This window comes from Rana temporaria, chromosome 8 (assembly GCF_905171775.1).
Source record: "Rana temporaria chromosome 8, aRanTem1.1, whole genome shotgun sequence".
Taxonomy (NCBI): Eukaryota; Metazoa; Chordata; class Amphibia; order Anura; family Ranidae; genus Rana; species Rana temporaria.
The window spans coordinates 163,301,947-163,311,963 of NC_053496.1; the positions used below are offsets into that span (position 1 = coordinate 163,301,947).

The window sequence follows — 10,017 nt, forward strand, 5'->3', positions numbered from 1 at the left end:
ATACTTACCTGGCAGGGAAGACACCATGATCATTAAGGTGGTTCTCCCAGGGCAGGCTCGGCCATTGCACTCTGGCCGTGCTGATCGTGGTGTCTTCCCTGCCGCTTCACGGTCTTTTGGCTAGGATCAAGTGTAGTATCTGTTCTTATCAGTTGTCAGCGGAGAGCTGAAGCACCTACTACATGGGGAGGGTGGATGCAATCCAATGACGTCATTGCACCTGGAAGGATGGTTTCAGCAGTGACTACGCCGTGCTGCCCGACAGTTACTGGGGGGTCGGCCCATGGTCGAGTCTGATCCATCTGGAAGGGTGCTCCTGGTGAGGATGGGTGCTGCGCTTGGTCTTGGTCTTTTTGCCGAGTTCTAGTCTGGCCTTCTGGCTGGCTGGTGTAAGTGCTATCTCTGTCACCGATCCGGTAGGAGGAGCTGGTACTGCCCTGAGAGTAGACGGGGTAAGGCCATGCAAATCCGCCGGGTTGACGGAGGGTCTGGAGGGGCTAGTATTGGTGGAGGCTACTAACTGGAGCGGCAGTTCTCCCCAAGAAAGCCTTGAAGGGCTCTCTATCTGGCAGGGGTGGAGGGCTGCACTGGCCGGTCGGGGGGTTGGATATGGAATGAAAAGCCTATGGTGCATGTGCCCCTGGAGTGGCAGTCCAGGGGTATCTGAGAATCACTGTGTGTGAGTGACATTTTGATTTAAGGATACCATGGTCACTGCACCAGCTACACGCTTTTTTTAGCACCTGCCTTCTGGGCCGGGCCTTTTGGCTAGGACCGGAGGAATTTCATATTCCTGGCCGGAGGGCCTGTTCATTGTACACCACAATGACCACTTCTTTCACTCTCCTCTCCACTATCCCTTCCCCCACTTTATTTTATTTATTGCCTATGTTTGTCACCTTTTTGTCTTTTTTTGTTGTGCACGTTTTGTGTCACTGTGTGATTAGTAGGGTGCGGGTCCTCGGGCCAGCCCTGAACGTCTTGGGAGTGGGTGGACATGGCCTTCTGGCTTAGTCTGCCTGCTCTCATGGGGTCTCCCTTCGGGGGAGCCCCACCTAGTACTGGGAGGGTTCTGTTTCGGCAGTCCCTCCCAGGAAGTTGAGTCCGTGTTGGCTTCGGTTGCTCGGACCACAGTACCTCAGTCCCCGTCTGGAGCCTAACGCCCCGGGGGATCAGGGTTTGGGTCCCTCTTCACAGGAGGACCACTTGACGTTGCACCCGTCTGCACGTTTTTGTGAACACTCTATGTGTGTGCACATTTTTTCTGCACCGGGTGGAGTTTTTTGAGTGTGTTACACACGCCATAGGCTTTAAAAAAAAACTCCCGATCATGTGAGAGCCAATCACAGCGGTCATATGATCATAAACCCCTGCCCCACCTCCTGGGATCTGAAACTCCTTAATGGGCTGGGAGGCATCGGCGCCAAGGACTTAAGACAACTGTGAAGGGCAGGTACAGACCAGCATGGCGCCCACTGGAAATCCAATAATATAATATTCAAAACTGAAGAGTGTTTAGACTCCCAAATGTCCCACTGTACAGAAAAACAAGGGATTCTAACATGTATAGAATGAAACATATAAGAGTCAATACAGTTCAGGATTTGAGAGAAAGGGATGTTAGTCGATTTGCAATTGACCAAAAAGTTGCAATACAAAAAATATGTATCAACTTCTCCGTAAGACACACTAGAAAAGGGGACAAACAAAAGACAATTAGTAAATTCTTTATTTTTTAAAACAATTTATTTACATAAATCATTCCACAGGTGCATGCGGCAATCTGTATTATACTTGAAAGAAGATATTCCAGGACCACCTTTACATCAGCAACCCAGGGATGTAAGCAATGCAGAAGAAAAATTATTTATCAAAATCAATCATTTACTGAAACAAGATGCTCAAAAAGTCTGGCGGGGCTACCAAGGACTGAGGGGTTAGTTGGAAAATTAATGGTTAATGTTACTACCCTGCACTGATACCCCTCTTTTCTGACAACTTTTGTCCGCAGCGCTGGTTTCTAAGGCCCCATGCACACGAGACGCTGCTAAACTCGAGTTCAGAGGCATTTGGGCATTTTTTTCAACTGCTCCTGAACACATTTAATGTTATCCTATGTGTCCATGCACACAATCACGTTTTTTGGCGTTTCAAAGCAGTTGGGTTCAGGGCCGTTTTTCCAAACCCAAAATTTTGGGTTCAGAAGCATTCAGCTTTTGCGTTTTAGACGCAAATCGCGGCAAAACGCGGTACCGGCGTTTTGCCGCGATTTCGTCTATAGGCGTTTTTAAAGGTGACCTATTTTTTTATATTGGAAATCTCAAAAATGATGGCAAATGATGAAAAACCATAAAAAAAACCATAAAAAATGTAATTGCTTGTATTGCATTGTGGACAATCCACAACTTGTGGCAGGTGACGTGGCCAGTGGACAATCCACAACTTGTGGCAGGTGACATGGCCAGGTGACGTGGCAAGTGGACAACCCACAACTTGTGGTAGGTGACGTGGCCAGGTGATGTGGCAGGTGACGTGGCCAGGTCACGTGGCCAGTGGACAATCCACAACTTGTGGCAGGTAACATGGCCAGGTGACGTGGCAAGTGTACAATCCACAACTTGTGGTAGGTGATGTGGCCAGGTGACGTGGCAGGTGACGTAGCCAAGTGACATGGCAAGTGGACAATCCACAACTTGTGGCAGGTAACGTGGCCAGGTGACATGGCAGGTGACGTGGCTTGGTGACGTGGCTAGTGGACAATCCACAACTTGTGGCAGGTGACGTGGCCAGTGGACAATCCACAACTTGTGGCAGGTGACGTGGCCAGGTGATGTGGCAGGTGACGTGGCCAGGTGACATGGCAAGTGGACAATCCACAACTTGCGGCAGGTGACGTGGCCAGTGGACAATCCACAACTTGTGGCAGGTGGGGTGACGTGGCAGGTGATGTGGCCAGGTGACGTGGCAGGTGACGTAGCCAAGTGACATGGCAAGTGGACAATCCACAACTTGTGGCAGGTAACGTGGCCAGGTGACATGGCAGGTGACGTGGTTTGGTGACGTGGCCAGTGGACAATCCACAACTTGTGGCAGGTGACGTGGCCAGTGGACAATCCACAACTTGTGGCAGGTAGGGTGGCCAGGTGACATGGCAGATGACGTGGCAAGTGGACAATACACAACTTGAGGCAGGTGACGTGGCAAGTGGACAATCCACAACTTGTTGTAGGTGACGTGGCCAGGTGATGTGGCAGGTGACGTGGCCAGGTGACGTGGCCAGTGGAAAATCCACAACTTGTGGCAGGTGATGTGGCCAGTTGACGTGGCAGGTGGCGTGGCCAGTGGACAATCCACAACTTGTGGCAGGTGATGTGGCCAGGTGATGTGGCAGGTGACGTGGCCAGGTGACATGGCAAGTGGACAATCCACAACTTGCGGCAGGTGACGTGGCCAGTGGACAATCCACAACTTGTGGCAGGTGACGTGGCCAGGTGATGTGGCAGGTGACGTGGCCAGGTGACATGGCAAGTGGACAATCCACAACTTGCGGCAGGTGACGTGGCCAGTGGACAATCCACAACTTGTGGCAGGTGGGGTGACGTGGCCAGGTGACGTGGCAGGTGATGTGGCCAGGTGACGTGGCAGGTGACGTAGCCAAGTGACATGGCAAGTGGACAATCCACAACTTGTGGCAGGTAACGTGGCCAGGTGACATGGCAGGTGACGTGGTTTGGTGACGTGGCCAGTGGACAATCCACAACTTGTGGCAGGTGACGTGGCCAGTGGACAATCCACAACTTGTGGCAGGTAGGGTGGCCAGGTGACATGGCAGATGACGTGGCAAGTGGACAATACACAACTTGAGGCAGGTGACGTGGCCAGGTGATGTGGCAGGTGACGTGGCCAGGTGACGTGGCCAGTGGAAAATCCACAACTTGTGGCAGGTGACGTGGCCAGTTGACGTGGCAGGTGGCGTGGCCAGTGGACAATCCACAACTTGTGGCAGGTGATGTGGCCAGGTGACGTGGCAGGTGACATAGCCAGGTGACATGGCAAGTGGACAATCCACAACTTGTGGCCAGGTGACATGGCAGGTGACGTGGCTAGGTGACGTGGCCAGTGGACAATCCACAACTTGTGGCAGGTGATGTGGCCAGGTGATTTGGCAAGTGCATAATCCACTTGTGGCAGGTGACGTGGCAAGTGGACAATCCACAACTTGTGGCAGGTGTCGTGGTCAGGTGATGTGGCAAGTGGACAATCCACAACTTGTGGCAGGTGACGTGGCCAGTTGATGTGGCAGGTGATGTGGCCAGTGGACAATCCACAACTTGTGGCAGGTGACGTGGCCAGGTGACGTGGCCAGGTGACATGGCAAGTGGACAATCCACAACTTGTGGCAGGTGACGTGGCCAGGTGACATGGCAGGTGACGTGGCCAGGTGACGTGGCCAGTGGACAATCCACAACTTGTGGCAGGTGACGTGGCCAGTTGACGTGGCAGGTGACGTGGCCAGTGGACAATCCACAACTTGTGGCAGGTGACGTGGCCAGGTGATGTGGCAGGTGACGTGGCCAGGTGACATGGCAAGTGGACAATCCACAACTTGCGGCAGGTGACGTGGCCAGGTGACGTGGCAGGTGACGTGGCCAGTGGACAATCCACAACTTGTGGCAGGTGACGTGGCCAGGTGATGTGGCAGGTGACATGGCAAGTGGACAATCCACAACTTGCGGCAGGTGATGTGGCCAGTGGACAATCCACAACTTGTGGCAGGTGGGTGGCCAGGTGACATGGCAGATGACGTGGCAAGTGGACAATACACAACTTGAGGCAGGTGACGTGGCCAGGTGATGTGGCAGGTGATGTGGCCAGGTGACGTGGCCAGTGGACAATCCACAACTTGTGGCAGGTGACGTGGCCAGTTGACGTGGCAGGTGGCCAGTGGACAATCCACAACTTGTGGCAGGTGACGTGGCCAGGTGACATAGCCAGGTGACGTGGCCAGTGGACAATCCACAGCTTGTGGCAGGTGGTAGGGCCAGGTGACGTGGCAAGTGGACAATTCACAACTTGGCAGGTGACGTGGCCAGTTGATGTGGCAGGTGACGTGGCCAGTGGACAATCCACAACTTGTGGCAGGTGATGTGGCCAGGTGACGTGGCAGGTGACGCGGCCATGTGACATGGCAAGTGGACAATCCACAACTTGTGGCAGGTGACGTGGCCAGGTGACGTGGCAGGTGGCGTGGCCAGTGGACAATCCACAACTTGTGGCAGGTGACGTGGCCAGGTGACGTGGCAGGTGACATAGCCAGGTGACGTGGCCAGTGGACAATCCACAACTTGTGGCAAGCGGCGTGGCCAGGTGACGTGGCAAGTGGACAATTCACAACTTGGCAGGTGACGTGGCAGGTGACGTGGCCAGTGGACAATCCACAACTTGTGGCAGGTGACGTGGCCAGTTGACGTGGCAGGTGGCGTGGCCAGTGGACAATCCACCACTTGTGGCAGGTGACGTGGCCAGGTGACGTGGCCAGGTGACATGGCCAGGTGACGTGGCAGGTGACATAGCCAGGTGACGTGGCCAGTGGACAATCCACAACTTGTGGCAGGTGGCGTGGCCAGGTGATGTGGGAAGTGGACAATTCACAACTTGGCAGGTGACGTGGCCAGTTGATGTGGCAGGTGACGTGGCCAGTGGACAATCCACAACTTGTGGCAGGTGACGTGGCAGGTGATGTGGCCAGGTGACGTGGCCAGGTGACATGGCAAGTGACACGCTAAATACACGTACACTGCTGCTCTCTCAGCTGCTGTGGTCTCACAAAATAGCTGAAATGGTTAAATAATATTGTTTTTTGAGCTTAGGGAGGGTCTTATGATGTTTCTTAACCAAATGCTTATAAACGCAAACGCGGTAAAACGCAGCGAAATTCGCGGCAAAAACGCCGGTTTTTGCGTTTGAAAACTTGTGTTTAGATGAGTTTGCATTTGCTTCTCGTGTGCATGGGGCCTAAGGCTCCATGCACACGAGAAGCAAATGCAAACACATGTAAACTCAAGTTTTCAAAGGCAAAAAACGGCATTTAAAATGCCTGTTTTTGCCGCGAATTTTGCAGCGTTTTGTGGCGTTTTACCGTGTTTAGCAGCGTTTTACCGCGTTTGCGGCTATCAGCGTTTATAACAAAGACATTGTAGACCCTCCCAAAGCTTTGAAACGCAAAAACGTTTGCGGCACAACCCAAAATGTTGCTTCTGAATAAACGAGCCTAAACCCAACTGCTTTAAAACGCAAAAAAAAAACGTGAATGTGTGCATGGACACATAGGATAACATTAAATGTGTTCAGGGGCAGTTGAAAAAATGCCCAAATGCCTCTGAACTCGAGTTTACCAGCGTCTCGTGTGCATGGGGCCTAATAGTGTACTGACAGCTCTACTGCTACCTGTTCTTGATTTAGACATACTTTATGTTAAAGCGGGAGTTCACCCATTTCTAAATTTTTTTTTTTTCTTCCCCTAGATTCCTGCTCGTTCGGTCTAGGGGAATCGGCTATTTGTATTAAAATAGGTGCAGTACTTACCCGTTTTCGAGCTGCATCTTCTTCCGTCGCTTCCGGGTATGGTCTTCGGGAGCGGGCGTTCCTTCTTGATTGACATTCTTCCGAGAGGCTTCCGACGGTCGCATCCATCGCGTCACTCGTAGCCGAAAGAAGCCGAACGTCGGTGCGGCTCTATACTGCGCCTGCGCACCGACGTTCGGCTTCTTTCGGAAAATCGTGACGCGATGGATGCGACCGTCGGAAGCCTCTCGGAAACCTGTCAATCAAGAAGGAACGCCCATTCCCGAAGCCCATACCCGGAAGCGACGGAGAGGATGCATCTCGTAAACGGGTAAGTACTGCACATATTTTAAAATAAATAGCCGATTCCCCTAGTAATAACGAGCAGGAATCTAAGGGGGAAAAGTGCCCTCTAAGGGTGAACCCCCGCTTTAAGATCATAAACAGTAGGGAGGTCACCGGAAGCCCCACCAAAATGTTATACCTGCTAAATCATCTCATCCCCACACACTTAAGTGGTTATAAAGGCTTCTTTCTGCTGCTCCCCACAGCCCCCCAATACTCACCTAAGCTCCCTCTCGATTCAGCAATGTGCACTACAGCCTTGGTCTCGGGAATCACTCTCCTCATTGGAGAGTCAATTAGGAGAGAGCGGGCCCAAATCGCGGCTCTGTGCGTGTTATGTAGTACTCCATCTTTCCATCGCACACGTTCCTGGAGAAAGCTCTATAGAGTTTTGGGTTCTGCAGCAACCACCAGTTGGGGACAATCATAAAGCCACAATAAGGATATTTGCCAGCACACCATGGCTCATCAGGTTGAGTCCAAACAGTCCTTTACTGAAGCATGATCACATCACAAAAAGTTAGTGCAACATTTCAGAGTCATGCAGGACCCCTTCATTAAGCATGTGTGTTATGGACGCAAAGAGCAGGGCTCAAGAGCGAGCATGCACCAGTGCCCCTATAGAAAGCAGCTTGCTGATGGGGGCACTGGTCAAGGGGGAGGAGCCAGGAGCACTGGCGTGGGACCAGAGAAGAGAATCGCTTCACTGCCATTTTCTCTTGGTGAAGATGGCGGCACCCACATCTGAAGCTGATTGATGAATCGGCTCTGGGTGTCGACATCACTGAATCCCTGGACAGGTAAGTGTCCTTACGTTAAAAGTCAGCAGCTACAGTATTTGTAGTTGCTGACTTTTTATTTTTTTGCCCAGACTGGAGCTCCTCTTTAACATTCCTCTATAGCCACCTAACACCCAACCAGCATCTCCCCCCACCACCGCATCCCCATTTACTTACATCCCTACCTTTCTAAATTGCATTTCTCCACAGCCCAAATGTCCTAACCCTAATGCCGCGTACACACGGTCGTTTTTCGGCATGAAAAAAAATGACATTTTTAAAAACGTCATTTAAAATCATTGTGTGTGGGCTTCACATCGTTTTTCGGCTTCTGAAAAACTTCAAAAAAAATATTCGAACATGCTGCATTTTTTAATGTCGTTTTTCGGGTTGTAAAAAATGATCGTGTGTGTGGGCTAAAACGACGATTTAAACCCGCGCATGCCCAGAAGCGAGTTATGAGACGGGAGCGCTCGTTTTGGTAAAACTACCGTTCATAATGGAGTAAGCACATTCATCACGCTGTAACAGACAAAAAAGCGCGAATCGTCTTTTACTAACAAGGAATCCGCTAAAAGCAGCCCAAAGGCGAATAGAACTTCCCCTTCAGAGTGCCGTCGTACGTGTTGTACATCACCGCGCTTTGTTCATCATTTTTCAAAAACGATGGTGTGTGGGCAACATCGTTTTTAATGATGAAGTTGGAAAAACGTTGTTTTTTGGACATGCTGAAAAACGTTGTTTTTTTAATGCCGAAAAAACGACCGTGTGTACGCGGCATAAGTTCTTACACAAGCAATAACCCTTTCATGCCTATGCCTATGTATGACATTTGGTGTTTACAAGTTAAAATCCATATTTTTGGCTAGAAAATTACTTAGAACCCCCAAACATTATATATATATTTTTAGCAGAGAATCTAGAGAATAAAATGGCGATTGTTGCAATATTTTATGTCATACGGTATTTGTGCGGCGGTGTTTTAAACACAACTTTTTGGGAAAAATTTACTTTCATGAATTTTAAAAAAATGAAAAAGTAAAATTAGCCCAATTTTTTTGCATAATGTGAAAGATGATGTTATGCCGAGTAAATAGATACCAAGCATGACACGCTTTATAATTGCACGCACTCGTGGAATGGCGACAAACTACGGTAACTAAAAATCTCCATAGGAGACGCTTTAAACTTTTTTTACGGTTACCAGGTTAGAGTTACAGAGTAGGCCTAGTGCTATAATTATTGCTCTCGCTCTTACGATCGCGGCGATACCTCACATGTGTTATTTGAACACCGTTTTCATATGCGGGCGCGACTTCCGTATGCGCTTTCTTTGCTGCGCAAGCTCGCGGGGAGGGGGGCGCTTTAAAAAAAAATTTTTTTTGTTTTCTTATTTATTTATTTATTTTTTCTAATATTACATTTTTTTTTTTTTTTTTTTTTACATTTTGATCACTTTTATTGCTGTCACAAGGAATGTAAACATCCCTTGTGACAGCAATAGGTCGTGACAGGTACTCTTTATGGAGGGATCGGGGTCTAAAAGACCTCCGAGCCCTCCTTTGCACTTCAAAGTATTCAGATCGCCGAAAACGGCGATTCTGAATACTGTGTACTTTTTTAAATCCGGCGCCATTGGCAGCCGAGAAACCCGGAAGTGACGTCATGACGCCGCTTCCGTGGTTTCAATGCGCACACTGAATCAAAGCCGTTTACGGCTTTGTTTCAGAGCGCGCCGAGACGCTGGAGGCGCCGGATCGTGGATCGGGTCTCCCGGTGGGACGGGAGGCCCGGTCAGAGCGGCGAGAGGCGGCGGGAGGGGGGGGGTGTCCCCTCCCGCTCCTCCGGCATAACAACCGAGCGGCTTTTAGCCACATCGGTTGTTATGTTTGGAAAGCCGATCGCCCGCTCTAAACAACGGTACCGGGATGATGCCTGCGGCTGCAGGCATCATCCCGGTACAACCCCTGAAAGCCGAGGACGCATATATGCGTACGCTCGGCGTGAAAGGGATAATGTCCAAGCCAAGTATGGCTACACTTTTTCACAAAAACCATCAAGTGAGAGAGAATCAACCTTACGTGAAATACCTTATTTTTCATTTATTTTTTAACCACTTAAGCCCCGGACCATAATGCTGCCTAAAGACCCAAGGTGTTTTTACAGTTCGGGACTGCGTCGTTTTAACAGACAATTGCGCGGTCGTGCGACGTGGCTCCCAAACAAAATTGGCGTCCTTTTTTCCCCACAAATAGAACTTTATTTTGGTGGTATTTGATCACCTCTGCGGTTTTTATTTTTTGCGCTATAAAAAAAAATAGAGCGACAA

General features: G+C 50.2%; 1 non-coding gene across 1 annotated transcript; it reads left to right on the forward strand.

Annotated features, from left to right (window-relative positions):
• LOC120912468 lies at nucleotides 1-170 on the forward strand. Its single transcript, XR_005743069.1, has one exon. It is a non-coding gene; the product is annotated as a U1 spliceosomal RNA (small nuclear RNA).
• Nucleotides 171-10,017: the final 9,847 nt, after the last annotated feature.